We start from the raw sequence: 14,968 nt of genomic DNA, 5'->3' as shown, positions 1-14,968 counted from the left end.
TATTTTAAGCAACAAAAACAAAAACAAAAATCAATGGGAATTTGACAACAAACTGAGTGCTCTGAAGTTTCTGTAGGCACAGAAACTTACTCTTGTTCTATAAATACAGGAATGAATTAACAATCATAATATGGGTTTATACAGGGGTGGATTGCCATTCCCGCCCCTACTAGTGTGCTGCACGCACCGTTTCAGTTGTCTTGCGTGCTATGGGTGTGCATCCTCAGTGTGTTTTTTTGCTTCTAAACATGCACACGAAGCAAAAATGCACTGAAATTTTGCGAGGGGACACACGTGTGTGAGAGATTTTAGTGACTTTTTGCTTCCATGCATGTGTAGAAGCAAACTTTTTCCAAAATCTCACATGTGCGTGCATCCCCTTGGGAGATTTTGCTTCTGTTGAGGGCCTAGATAATTGGCTTCTTCCAAGGACTGCTGGAGCTGGAGCTGGAGCTGGAGCTGGAGCGACACCACCTTCTCAACAACATTGGAGAAGGTTGGAGACTGGATGATAGTTGTTAAGTACGATTGGGTCCAGGGAAGGCTTCTTGAGGAGGGGGCGCACGAGTGCCTCCTTGTAAGGAGCTGGGAAGGACTCCCTCCCCAGAGAAGCGTTGACAATCTCCTGGACCCAGCTCCGTGTCACCTCTCTTCTGGCCAAAACCAGCCAAGAGGGACACGGAACCAGCATACAGGTGGCGGAACTCACAGCTCCAATGGCCTTGTCCACTTCATCAGGTGTCACCAGGTCAAACTCCTCCCAAACAGATGGACAAGGACGAGCCCCAGTCACCTCGACTGACTCATTGTCATCCGACACTGCAGTCGGCACTACTCTGCAAGGGCTTCCCAACTCCCCCCCTGATTATGAAGGGAGCAGGTCACCCTGAACAGAGAAGCTGGGCGGGATTCCGCTGATGCAATCAAGGTGGCAAGATATGTGTATCTTGACGCCTTGAGTACCACTTTGTAAGGAAAAGATATGAAAAATTTAAGAAAAAAGATGGCGCTGCCACAGGAGCAGTCACACACAAATTGCGCAATCTGGCGTCCGATACCGGTGCACAGCCCCCTACCACACTGGTAGCAACCCACTACTGGGTTTATAGTATAGAAAGGGGACAATGAGGGGTTCTTGGTGCTCTCTCTGAGCTTGCATTTTCTTGCAGATCCTTCATTACTGTAACAAGGTAACATCATCCTTACTAGCACTGATGATGTTACCTAGTTAGGATAATGAAACATCTGCCAAAAAAAAGCAAGTTCAGAGACTACCAAGGATCGAAGAGGGGCATCAAATCAAATCAAATCAAATCAAATCAAATCAAATCAAATCAAATCAAATCAAATCAAATCAAATCAAATCAAATCAAATCAAATCAAATCAAATCAAATCAAATCAAATCAAATCAAATCAAATCAAATCAAATAAAAAAATCCCTCATTTTAACCAATAATGGGCAGCCAAAATTTTTACTGCCACACTGTGGGTGTGGCTTATTTTGTGGGTGTGGCTTAATGGTCATGTGACTGGGTAGGAGTGGCTTGACAGCCATGTGACCAGGTGGGAGTGGCTTGAATGATCATCATCGTTCAAGTGAACTGTTAAGTCCTCGACTTACAACCTTACCAGTGTTGCTCGCTGGGGTGACAATTAGCTTTGTGTTTCTCATGCTCTCCTTCCTGGGTCGCCCCCCCCTCACCTCAGGCTAGGTAGCTACGTGAATGGGTGCTGCCAGAAACATAAATGCTGCCAGCGCTGCTTCCACCCACGCCTACTGCTTACACCTCAGGCAGGAGGTGGACATGGGAGGCTGGAGTGGAGCCGGGCAGGAGAGAGGGAAACTCATGCAAGGCCAGGAAGGGGGAAAGAAGAAAAAAGCAATAAGAACAGACGCAGCAGCAGCAGCAGGGGGGGGAAAGGAGAGCTCAGCCGAGACCGGTAGTCCAGGAAGTGACAGCTACCAATCAGCTGGAGCTGTACATGCATCTTTATTTCCGCTGGTGGAACTGCGTTCCAGCCTGCCCTGCCTGCTGCCCACCCCTGATTTCAACTCCAAGCTACAAATATTCTCCTTTAAAAGGGACAATGTTCAAACAATACCAAACAGTTTGGAATAAGCTTGAGATGAATATTTTATTTCTGTTCTGAACAGAACAGCGTCCTGTTAAGGGCAACGTTTTGGCAGGTCAGCTGATATTGGGTGGAAGCAAGTAGTGGATCAAGCCGAGCCAAAATAGGTGGTGAAGTCATTCTCTTAATTCTTTCCTTCTTAATTTTTCTCTTTGAAAGAGCAAGTTGTAGAAAAGAGGCAAAGAGTTGAAGTGACCCCTTGCCCAAGGTTTTGGAAGGGTTTATTCATTTATTTATTGGATTTATATGTCACCTCTCTCTGAGGACTGGGGTGGGTTACAACATATAAAAAACAATGTGAACATCCTAATCTAATTAATTTTAAAACTAATTAATCTAAAACCCCAGTGGCATTAAAATTAATCATTACCATTCACACAACAAATAAACATTACATTTGTTAGCCAGGGGGCTAAAGTCTAATGGCTCAGATGACCTCACTCACCGCTAGTTTTTGTTTTTTCTGTGCAATTGTATCATATGATGAAAAAAGTATAAAGGCCAACATTCATTTAATAGCTAAGAATATAATATATTGATTTTCTGCTCTGGAAGACTTAATTATTACAGACCAGATTTTTCTTGATGGACAAGAAATCTGTAAATTCTTCCCATTCCAAAAATATTGCCAAAGTTTAATTTATACCAACTCAGATATTCTTATCCTGAATATACAGTACTAGATTAAATGAATTCCTATATTTACCACTTCCAACCAAAACAAGGCATTGATGAAGGTATGCAGCAGTGGTGGGTTATACAACTGTTGCTACCGGTTTGCATGTGTGCTTGCATGCATAACACTTCTGCACATGTGCAGAACTGTCCCAGGTGGGTGGGCGGAGCATCCCAGGTGGGTGGGCGGAGCCTCCTACTACCAGTGCTACCAGTTCTTAGAACTGGGTTGAACTGAGAGCAATGAATTGCTGGCATGCAAATTCATTTCCCAAGGGGCCACATGAGAAACAGGGAGTGCTGTGGGGAGCCAGCAACACCTCCCTTTCTCTTGGGATCCCCCCACTGCTACCTCCTGTGGCTGTCATCATCTACTGTTACTGCTCTGTCACCCTCATGGGCTGAACAGAGACAGTCAAAGTGCCTGGTGTGGCTCTCAGGCCAGGTCTGTCATAGGACAGTAAGTGGATTTGGTTTAGCCTGCAATAGAATGTGTCTACAAGTGACAACTCATTCGTTCGTTCGTTCGTTCGTTCGTTCATTCATTCATTCATTCATTCATTCATTCATTCATTCATTCATTTATTTATTTATTTATTTATTTATTTATTTATTTATTAATCCATTCATTCATTCATTCATTCATTCATTCAACTTCTATGCCACCCAATCCCGAAGGACTCAGGGCAGCTTTATTGATTTGATTTGATTTGATTTGATTTGATTTGATTTGATTTTGATTTGATTTTGATTTTGATTTGATTTGCTTTGCTTTGCTTTGCTTTGATTTGATTTGATTTGATTTGATTTGATTTGATTTGATTTGATTTGATTTGTGTGCCGCCCCTCTTCGTGAACTCGGGGCGGCTAACAACAGTGGTAAAAACAGCATGTGACAATCCAATACTAAAACAGCAAAAAACCCTTGTTATAAAACCAATCATACATACAGACATACCATGCATAAATTGTAGAAGTCTAGGGGGAAAGAATATCTCAGTTTCTCCCATGCCTGACGGCAGAGGTGGGTTTTAAGGAGCTTACGAAAGGCAAGGAGGGTGGGGGCTATTCTAATCTCTGGGGGGAGTTGGTTCTTACAATAATTTTATAAATAGAAATACAAATAGATACAGAGCAATAAAAAGAAGTTGAATATAATCTAAATTATGCAAAACCCCATATTAAAAGAAACCCAACTCGTATAAAGCAATCATAATCCCATACATATATACCATTGATACAGTGTGGCCCTATCAGTTGTTAGTTCATGGCCCCTCAGGCCTGCTGGCAAAGCCAGGTCTTCGCAGCTTTATGGAAGGCCAGCAGGGTGGGAGCAGTATGGACATTGGGGGGGGGGGGTAGTTGGTTCCATAGAGCTGGGGCAACCATAGAGAAGGTCCTCACCCGTGATCCTGCCAACCTGCATTGCTTTGTCGACGGGACCTGGAGGAGGCCAACTCTGTGAGCTCTTATTGGTCTCTGGAAGGTATGTGGCAAGAGGTGGTCCCGTAAATAGTCTGGCCCTGAGCCATGTAGGGCTTTATAGGTGATAACCAGCACCTTGAATTGTGCCCGGAGACTAATAGGAAGTCAGTGCAGCTCGCAGAGCATAGGTGTTATATGGTCATACAGCTTTTGCATCTGCCTTCTGGACTGTTTGCAGTCCCTGAACACTTTTCAAGGGTAGCCCCATGTAGAGCACATTGCAATAATCAAGACGGGAGGTGATGGGGGCCTAAGTAACTGTGTGCAGAGCCTCCTGGTCCAAATAGGGTCGCAACTGGTAAACGAGGCAAACCTGGGCAAAGGTCCCCCTGGCCACAGCCAAAAGATGGTGGTCAAGGCTCAGCTGTGAGTCCAGGAGGACCCCCAAGTTGTGAACCCTATCTGAGGGGGTTAATGTTTTACACACACACAGACACACATACAGAGAACAATGGATGGACAGATCGAAGAGTCCTTGGGAGGAAATGCCCACAGCCATTCTTGTCTGGGTTGAGCTTGAGCCTGTTGGCCCCCATCCAGATTCTTACAGCTTCCAGGCACCAGCACATCACATCCACCAAATCATGGCAAATGCCTGGCTGCCGCTTGGAATGTAAATTCATTCTACTAGTAAAACGAAGCAACTAGAAAAGAGCGTCCAAGATGCAAAAGATCAAGTGGTGGAAGCTGAACAGAATGTTCATAATTCAAAATTTCTATAGAGCTGTAATATCTGTTACTATCTCCTGGCCATATATGTGAAAGGGGCAGGTCCAAAACGCCTTAAATACGAAATAGAACGCAATGTAATAAATATATATATATCCTGGTGAATACGACTGCTTTGAAATATAGGAATTGTGTACTGGTGCTGACTCTACAGTAAACGCAGTAGAAGGTGGCCACTTTTCACCTAATAAAGCACAGTACTGTGCAGATGACCATGCCCTTTTTTGCACAGCTGTGAGGTCTTTCCAGCACATTGTTGCTATTGGATGTACGCCCAAATGTGATTCAGCTGCCATGCAGTGAATTGCTACAATTCTACCACCAGCACAAAAATCTGGAATACACATACAATGTAACTTTGCTGGGATATTTACTTGACAGTCTGTTGAAGTCTACTTGGCACCATTTTCTATTCTAGAGGTTCCACATGCAGCTTATGGCCAAATTGATTGTAGCCAAGGTTGATGTTTCTGCCTTTTTTGGCAGTCACAAACATGCTCACAAATAAAATGAAAGAAAGAACGACCGGAGGTGGAAGAGAGGGAGCAAAGATATAGTGAAATTCATCTTTCTTTATAATCTTCCCAGCAGGTAAGATTTTTATTATGGGCCATATCTGGCTCGGGAGATATTTTGCAGAAGAGACGGAGTAACAACACGGACACAAGAGCTGGATTTAAACTGGGTCATTTTTATTAACATAAATTAGCATAATTTATTGAACTAAATTAGCATAAATTAACATACCTAACTATGACCCCACAATGGACCTGCAGGGTCAAACAATTGTTTCCGGGGTGAAAAATGACGTCAGATAAACTTCCTGGGCAACTTATGGGCGTAGCTCCATGCTAGTCCAGGTGAGGGACCCCTCCCTCACCTGAGACCCTGCCATGCACTTGCATGAGGGGGGTCCCGCCGGCTAACCCCTAACAGGGGACTTAAAGGTGCGGGACCCAAAGACAGATTCCCCCCAACTGCTCAGGTCGCTTCCACCACAAGCTTGGAGAGAACCTGTCAATCATCCCCAAAGATGCCCAACGGAGAACACGCAGTTGCTAAACCACCACCCAGTTTTCCGCCCCTAACCTGCCTACCCAAATGACCAAAGGTAAGCCAATTAGACTAACAGGTGCAAGCACCCCCTAATCGCACATCCATCTCCCCAGTGTGGAATGGGCGAAAAAATGGCCCGGCTAAGAGGCAAAGCCGCAAAAAATTCCCATTCGGCCCCCTGGGGCGACCCACAGTAGCACACTGCAAAATAGGGAGGGCGGGTGGGTGTCTGCCTTCTGCTGAGGTCCGGGCAAAAAGGCAGAGCCCGGGCCTGCGCGCCCTTAAATAGGGCCGGCAGGCCCCGCCCGGACAAGTCAGCAGTCAGGCCATGATTGGCCTGATTCTCGGCCGAAGTCTCGCCTCGCGAGACTTCAGCCGAGACCCAAGATGGCGGCCGCCAGGAGTCCAGTGTCTCCCCGATCCTCCTGCAAACGTCGCCAGCGGGGTGAGTCTGCTGGCGCTATTGCAGAAGAGACGGAGTAACGACACGGACACAAGAGCTGGATTTAAACTGGGCCATTTTATTAACATAAATTAGCATAATTTATTCAACTAAATTAGCATAAATTAACATACCTAACTATGACCCCACAATGGACCTGCAGGGTCAAACAATTGCTTCCGGGGCGAAAAATGACGTCAGATAAACTTCCTGGGCAACTTATTGGCGTAGCTCCATGCTAGTCCAGGTGAGGGACCCCTCCCTCACCTGAGACCCTGCCATGCACTTGCATGAGGGGGGTCCCGCCGGCTAACCCCTAACAGGGGACTTAAAGGTGCGGGACCCAAAGACCAACTGCTCAGGTCGCTTCCACCACAAGCTTGGAGAGAACCTGTCAATCATCCCCAAAGATGCCCAACGGAGAACACGCAGTTGCTAAACCACCACCCAGTTTTCCGCCCCTAACCTGCCTACCCAAATGACCAAAGGTAAGCCAATTAGCCTAACAGGTGCAAGCACCCCCTAACCGCACATCCATCTCCCCAGTGTGGAATGGGCGAAAAAACGGCCCGGCTAAGAGGCAAAGCCGCAAAAAATTCCCATTCGGCCCCCTGGGGCGACCCACAGTAGCACACTGCAAAATAGGGAGAGCGGGTGGGTGTCTGCCTTCTGCTGAGGTCCGGGCGAAAAGGCAGAGCCCGGGCCTGCGCGCCCTTAAATAGGGCCGGCAGGCCCCGCCCGGACAAGTCAGCAGTCAGGCCATGATTGGCCTGATTCTCGGCCGAAGTCTCGCCTCGCGAGACTTCAGCCGAGACCCTAGATGGCGGCCGCCAGGAGTCCAGTGTCTCCCCGACCCTCCTGCAAACGTCGCCAGTGGGGTGAGTCCGCTGGTGCTATTGCAGAAGAGACGGAGTAACGACACGGACACAAGAGCTGGATTTAAACTGGGTCATTTTTATTAACATAAATTAGCATAATTTATTCAACTAAATTAGCATAAATTAACATACCTAACTATGACCCCACAATGGACCTGCAGGGTCAAACAATTGCTTCCGGGGCGAAAAATGACGTCAGATAAACTTCCTGGGCAACTTATTGGCGTAGCTCCATGCTAGTCCAGGTGAGGGACCCCTCCCTCACCTGAGACCCTGCCATGCACTTGCATGAGGGGGGTCCCGCCGGCTAACCCCTAACAGGGGACTTAAAGGTGCGGGACCCAAAGACCAACTGCTCAGGTCGCTTCCACCACAAGCTTGGAGAGAACCTGTCAATCATCCCCAAAGATGCCCAACGGAGAACACGCAGTTGCTAAACCACCACCCAGTTTTCCGCCCCTAACCTGCCTACCCAAATGACCAAAGGTAAGCCAATTAGCCTAACAGGTGCAAGCACCCCCTAACCGCACATCCATCTCCCCAGTGTGGAATGGGCGAAAAAACGGCCCGGCTAAGAGGCAAAGCCGCAAAAAATTCCCATTCGGCCCCCTGGGGCGACCCACAGTAGCACACTGCAAAATAGGGAGAGCGGGTGGGTGTCTGCCTTCTGCTGAGGTCCGGGCGAAAAGGCAGAGCCCGGGCCTGCGCGCCCTTAAATAGGGCCGGCAGGCCCCGCCCGGACAAGTCAGCAGTCAGGCCATGATTGGCCTGATTCTCGGCCGAAGTCTCGCCTCGCGAGACTTCAGCCGAGACCCTAGATGGCGGCCGCCAGGAGTCCAGTGTCTCCCCGACCCTCCTGCAAACGTCGCCAGTGGGGTGAGTCCGCTGGTGCTATTGCAGAAGAGACGGAGTAACGACACGGACACAAGAGCTGGATTTAAACTGGGTCATTTTTATTAACATAAATTAGCATAATTTATTCAACTAAATTAGCATAAATTAACATACCTAACTATGACCCCACAATGGACCTGCAGGGTCAAACAATTGCTTCAGGGGCAAAAAATGACGTCAGATAAACTTCCTGAGCAACTTATGGGCGTAGCTCCATGCTAGTCCAGGTGAGGGACCCCTCCCTCACCTGAGACCCTGCCTTGCACTTGCAGGAGGGGGGTCCCGCCGGCTAACCCCTAACAGGGGACTTAAAGGTGCGGGACCCAAAGACCAACTGCTCAGGTCGCTTCCACCACAAGCTTGGAGAGAACCTGTCAATCATCCCCAAAGATGCCCAACGGAGAACACGCAGTTGCTAAACCACCACCCAGTTTTCTGCCCCTAACCTGCCACGGAGTGGGGGTCAGATCTCTATCTTGGCCCCCCGACTCCCCCCTCTAACTGCGCCAGCTCACGCAGAGACCCCTGCAGGTCCCGTAAGAAAAATGGTGTTCCTCTGTTCTGACAGAGGAAGACCAGCAGCCAGGTAAAGCCACAGCTGATCTATGGTGATGAGGGGATGGGCCACTACCACCCCACCCAAGTCTCTGACTACCATACCCAGGGCCTTAATGACTCCACGTCTAACCCGGTGGAGGGCCCTAAGGGAAATGGTGTCCCACCAAGTGATCCTCGGGAGGATCCAGACCACACCACTTGCATGGTGGGCCCCACAGTGCGAAGCCACTGCAGGTCTTCGCGAGCCTGACGGATCCAAAGTAGACCCCCAGGCCCACACAGGTCCTTGCCACCGAGGTGCAAGACCCACCACCTGGGCGCAGCAAAGGGATGCCGCCCTCCCAGGACCATCTGGGCGCAGCAATGGGATGCCGCCCTCCCAGCACCATCTGGGCACAGCAATGGGATGCCACCCTCCCAGTACCATCTGGGCGCAGCAAGGGATGCCGCCCTCCCAGCACTATCTGGGCGCAGCAATGGGATGCCCCCCTCCCAGCACGCATCTGGGGGCAGCAATGGGATGCCGCCCCCAACACCAACTGGGCCCAGCAATGGGATGCCGCCCTCCCAGCACCAACTGGGCGCAGCAATGGGATGCCGCCCTCCCAGCACCAACTGGGCGCAGCAATGGAATGCCGCCCTCCCAGCACCATCTGGGCGCAGCAATGGGATGCCGCCCTCCCAGCACTATCTGGGCACAGCAATGAGATGCCGCCCTCCCAGAACCACCTGGGCGCAGCAATGGGATGCCGCCCTCCCAGCCATAGCGGCAGAAACACCTTTCCCGCTGCACACCCCTTCTCCCCCAGCCAGACGACAATGACCCATCTGCCGACGACAGTTGGGTCCCCCCCGACGGTACTTGTTGCTGAGTGGCCATCCCAAAAAACGCTCCATGACCCCAGAGCAACACCGTCGGTCTCGTCCAGACGGGGTTGCATAGAAGAGGGCTAAAGGTAAACCTGGCCTAACACTCACCCCAGACCCTCAGCCGGCCGTTCGTACCCTAAAACAGGCCGCTGACTGCCAGCGGACGACTTCCCCGAATCCTTCGTATCGAGAAACCGTAATCCGCGCTAGTGGCAGCGCCGATACGGAACGAGCGTGCCATAGCCGGCGGGATCGATCCTGGCCTGCCCAAAAAACCTGGAAATTAGAACCCAGCTAGACTAAAGGGATGAAATGAAAGGCACGGAGTGACTCGTCAGCCTGCGATACGGCCCTGGCCTTGCTAACCCATAGGGCCCCACCAAACCTGACACAAGCCACTGCCCTAAAAGGACGGGCCTCGTACAGAGAGGCACACAGACCGTCCAAAGCCTGACTAATCAGCGACAGCTGCTGCACCGTCAGGGCCCGACGAGCATCGGAGGAGACTCCTCTCCCAGCCCACCCACATCTTCCGAATGCAGAAGTCACCAGAAAAAATCAGTAAATCCCCCCCCCCCCCGCCTTGGACCGAAAGGTGAGGCCGGCTAACCTGGACCTAATAGTCCTAACTGAAAGGCCACGCTGCCTAAGCTGGACGCAAAATATGGCCAGGTGTACAACTGGGGCAGGCCCACTATAGGGGTAACCCTTATCCCGCCTGAAATCCCCAAACTCTTTACCTGCCCGCTGCTAAGCCCCCAGAGTGCCAGGCACCCCAGAGAAGGCCATAGCCCAGCAGGCCTCTACTCTCCACTGCCCAGGAGCCCACCCAGGCTCCAAGGGGGTCGGGAAAAGCCTCAGGCGACGCACGTGCCCACGGGGCCAGGGTCCAAAAGCCTGGACAACTGACCACGGGACAGGCGACAGCAATCCCGTTATCCAAACCCGGAGACATGCCTAGCCAAAAAACAAAGCGTTCAGAGACAGGCCCTGTGCACAAAATGGCGAACAAGCCGCATGACCCTGTCGCTCGTAGAGGACAGGGCACCCACAACATGGACCACTGCCAAGTTGTTGCACCAAAAGTGCACAGTCCTGTCCCTGAACTGCTCCCCCCAAGGCTCTAAGGCCACTACCAAGGGAAAGAGCTCTAAAAAGGTCAAGACCTCAACCAGGGGGGGGAGGCCCTCCGTTCCGGAGGCCAGACAGACCAGCACCACTGGTCACCTAACACAACCCCAAAGCCACAAGTCCCCACAGCATCCGAACACAACTGCAAATCAGCTTCCAAAAGAAGCTCGTGCCTCCAAAAGGACAACCCATTAAAACGCTCTAAAAAGTCCCGCCATACGCAGAGGTCAGTCCTGACCCCGGCGCATAAGCAGGTACAATGATGGGGCAAACGTAGCCCCTACATCGCGCTATACAACCTCAGGGAAAAAACCCGTCCAGTCACCACGACCCGACAGGCAAAATTCAAAATCCCCGCTAATTCCTGCAGCTGCCTAAGAGTGACCTTCCTGCAGCCCAACACAAGATCAAGCATAGCTCGGGTCTAGACTAAATTATCTAGGGCCAATCTAGAAGATTGCTCCTCTGAGTCCAATTCAAAACCAAGGAAGGCAATCTTGGTGGCTGGGCCCTCGGTCTTCCCAGGGCCTAGAGGCACCCCCAACTGAGCACAAAGGGCTTTGAAGTCCTGCATCAGAGCAAAACATCGCTCTGAACACACAGGCCCTGCCATCAAGACATCATCACGGTAGTGAACGACCGAACCCAGACCACTGCTCCTCCTAAGCGCCCACTCCAAGAAGGTGCTAAAGCTCTCAAAAAGAGAGCATGAGACAGAGCAACCCATAGGTAAAGCCCTGTCTACATAGAAACTACCCCCAAAGAGGAAGCCCAAGAGCTCGAAGTCGTCTGGGTGAATGGGGAGGAGCCAGAATGCAGACTTAATGTCGCATTTACCCATAAGGGCTCCGACCCCACTTCCTAACTATGGCCACGGCCACATCAAAGGATGAGTACCGGACTGAACAAAGTTCATCAGGAATGAAATCATTCACTGACTCCCCTTTTGTAAAAGACAAGTGGTGAATCCACCAACATTCACCACTCGCCTGTTTGGGCCTCCTTCTTCATTTTTTCCCTAACAATGTCTTCATGTCCCACAACCGGTCTAAGGTTGTCAAACATGAAGGCCTTCCTAACCCCCCTGTAAGGGATCCTAAAAACCCCCAGAAAACCTAGTAGAAGAGCGTCCGCTCTCTCGCGAGGGTGGTAGTTTTTTAACCAACCCTTAAGAACAACAAGATTAATTGAACTGGGGCCCATTACCCCCAGCAGGCGGGGGCTGATTTGCCTGACCCCCACCCTTCTGGTCCTTCCCCGTCTTAGGCCTAGGACAAACGAAAGCGGCATGGGAGCCCCAAACTGAGGACGGCTCAAACCACAAAGGCTCCGAAACTAAACACCCCAGACCCCGACGGGTAAGCCGTCACTGGGGCCAGAGCAATAGCAGCCGAAGCTGGCAGGGTCCAACCTCCCGCCCTAGATACCCAGGGCCCCAACGGAAAAGCCGTCGTGGGAGCCCGAGGGAGGGCAGCTGTAGCCGGTGGGGACCACACCTGAGTACAGGTGCCCGCCGGAGACCCTAAACCATTGCACTCAACCACGAAACCCGGCGGGACAAAGGCCTGCCTGGGCCAAGGAAGGAGTGCAACAGAGGTCGAATGTGTTGCGACCTCAACTGCCCCGAAAGGTGTATAAGGCACCCAGGGTATTGCCAGTCCCACGGGGCCTGGCAAGGCCGCCACCTGCCCGGGCTGGACATCCACTAGGATAGACCTATTTCGACCTTATTTTGGCCTCATCAGCTGGCCACACCCGCACTGGGACTTGAACCTGCAACCTTTGCCTTGCAAGGCATAGGATTAACCTCCAGGCTACAGTATCCAAAACCCGCTTTGGTTTTTTGTTTTTTTTTTAATTTATTTATTTATGTATGTATGTATGAATTTATTTATGTAATTTTATTGTAGGTGTGTGTCTTTTTCTATTTTTTGAACTAGGGGCCAAAGCCAAAAAGGCCCCGGCCCCAAAAGAAAATGAAGGCCGCTGCCTAGAAAGGCAGGGGAATAGGAGTAGGGCTGCTACCCATCAAAAGGGAGCCCAAACTGACCCCCGCCGCCCTCCTCGCTCCCGAGGAGAAGCGGGGCCAGCCACTCCCCTCCCCTTACAAGGGGCCCCCATTAGCCCCAATCCCCAGGGGAAAAAATGATCGCTCCCCCACCGGGAGCCCCGGCCAGGTCCCGAGGGAGAACTGCCACTGCCAGCCAAACCTCCGGCCTCCGATGAGGCAGAAGAGTCCTTTTGCCGGGGGTGGGTGGGGGGTGGCCTCTCCGCCGAACCCCAGCCGCTACTGCCACGCCACAAAAAAGGCCTCCAACAAGGCCGCTGTGCCACGAGGCCGCCCAAAATGGCGGCCGCAAGCAGACACCCGACCGGGTGTCTGCCTTCTGCTGAGGTCCGGGCGAAAAGGCCGAGCCCAGGCCTGCGCGCCCTTAAATAGGGCCAGCAGGCCCCGCCCGGACACGTCAGCAGTCAGGCCATGATTGGCCTGATTCTCGGCCGAAGTCTCGCCTCGCGAGACTTCAGCCGAGACCCAAGATGGCGGCCGCCAGGAGTCCAGTGTCTCCCCGACCCTCGTGCAAACGTCGCCAGCGGGGTGAGTCCGCTGGAGCTATTTTGTCTGAATTGTCTATATCTGTCTTGGAGTTCAGTATTTATCCAAATTAAGATATCAGATCAGGAGCAAGGATAGTTCACAATTCTGTAGCTCTAGGTCACAGTCACAGAGAATTTTTTGAAAAGTCCAATTGTACAAAGGTTGAGAGCGATTGACTAAAATTGCAAGAAAAGCTAGGAAAGAATTTAGATTTGATTGGTCTGTAAGTAGCCCAAATAGAAAGAACGTGTTCAATAAATGCTGAAGAAAATAAAACACAAGAGTTGGATGGGAGGGATAGCACTAGGGGTGAGTTCCACTCACCTTCCCTACTAGTTTGCATTGCGATGGAGATGCACATTTTGTCTTTGCATCTCCCTGGCTTTGCTGACGGGGACATCTCCCTGGCTTCACTCGCACATGTGCCCTCATCACATCATGCAAAACACCCAGAAATTATCTTCTGCACATACACAGAAGCCTTTGCACACTCACAGATGGTTTTCTTTGCAAGCCGTGACAACTCGAGAACTGGTTCAGGAGCATAGACTGCCAGTCATTGCTGCCAGTTCAACGAGCGGTGGTAAATTTCTACTACCGGTTCTAAATAACTGGCCCGAACTGGCAGCAAACTACCACTGGATAGCAATAGTGATTGGAGGAGCAGTCAAAATAAGAAATGATTAGAGAAAACATGCTGAGAATATAGAAGGCCCAAACTGCAATTCCTAGCTCAGTGATGGCGAACCTATGGCACGGGTGCCACAGGTGACACGCAGAGCTATATCTGCTGGCACTCAAGCCATTGCTCCAGCTCAGCTCCAAAATGCATGTGTGCACTGGCTAGCTGATTTTTTGCTTGTACAGAGGGCCTGGGAGGGCATTTTTGGCTTTCAGAGAGCCTCTGGGGGGATGGGGGAGGGCATTTTTACCCTCCCCGGCTCCAGGGAAGCCTTTGGAGTCTGGGGAGGGCAAAACACGAGCTGTTTCCGACCTCCAGAGGAACTCCAGGGGTTTTCACCCTCCCCAGGCATTGAATTATGGGTGTGGGCACTCTCGCATGTGCGATCGTGCAAGTGCATGCTCTTTTGGCAAAAGAGGAAAAAATGGTTTGCCATCACTGTCCTAGCTTATCAATAGTGCAACATCAAAGCAGATATTTTCTTGCCGTTTAGTAGAATTATATTATAAAGTGAAACATGCTAATCTTTTCAATGGTGTTTATTACTTCCTTGGATTATAATTAAACTAAACAAAATTTGCCATTGATTTCATAAGGATCAGGACAGATATCTTCAAGGACAATTTTCTATGGTTTACCTTTGTTCCCATTTTAATTCTGATACCTGCAATAGGAGCAGAATAGCCCATTTATTTTTCTCCAATTGGAACACAACCTTCTTTATTTCCTATAACTCCACTGGGCTGCTCCTTTTCTAGTAACATCAGTATAAATACTTTTGGAGAAGAATAGATCCTTGTAGTGCCTGATGGGAGAGATGAAAAGAGAGACTTGTAAA

The 14,968-nt window shown here is 50.4% G+C and overlaps 1 long non-coding RNA gene across 1 annotated transcript; it reads right to left on the bottom strand.

The window, feature by feature from the left end:
- Nucleotides 1-5,694: 5,694 nt before the first annotated feature.
- Nucleotides 5,695-8,782, bottom strand: LOC139161681 (uncharacterized). The gene is made up of 2 exons (XR_011558145.1): nucleotides 7,266-8,782; nucleotides 5,695-7,225 (listed from the first exon to the last, which is right to left on the bottom strand). It is a non-coding gene; the product is annotated as an uncharacterized lncRNA (long non-coding RNA).
- Between the last annotated feature and the right edge of the window lie 6,186 nt (nucleotides 8,783-14,968).

This window comes from Erythrolamprus reginae, chromosome 1 (genome assembly GCF_031021105.1).
Source record: "Erythrolamprus reginae isolate rEryReg1 chromosome 1, rEryReg1.hap1, whole genome shotgun sequence".
NCBI lineage: Eukaryota > Metazoa > Chordata > Lepidosauria > Squamata > Dipsadidae > Erythrolamprus > Erythrolamprus reginae.
The sequence above is the reverse complement of the archived record's forward strand: the minus strand, read 5'-3'. Positions and strand labels throughout refer to the sequence as shown.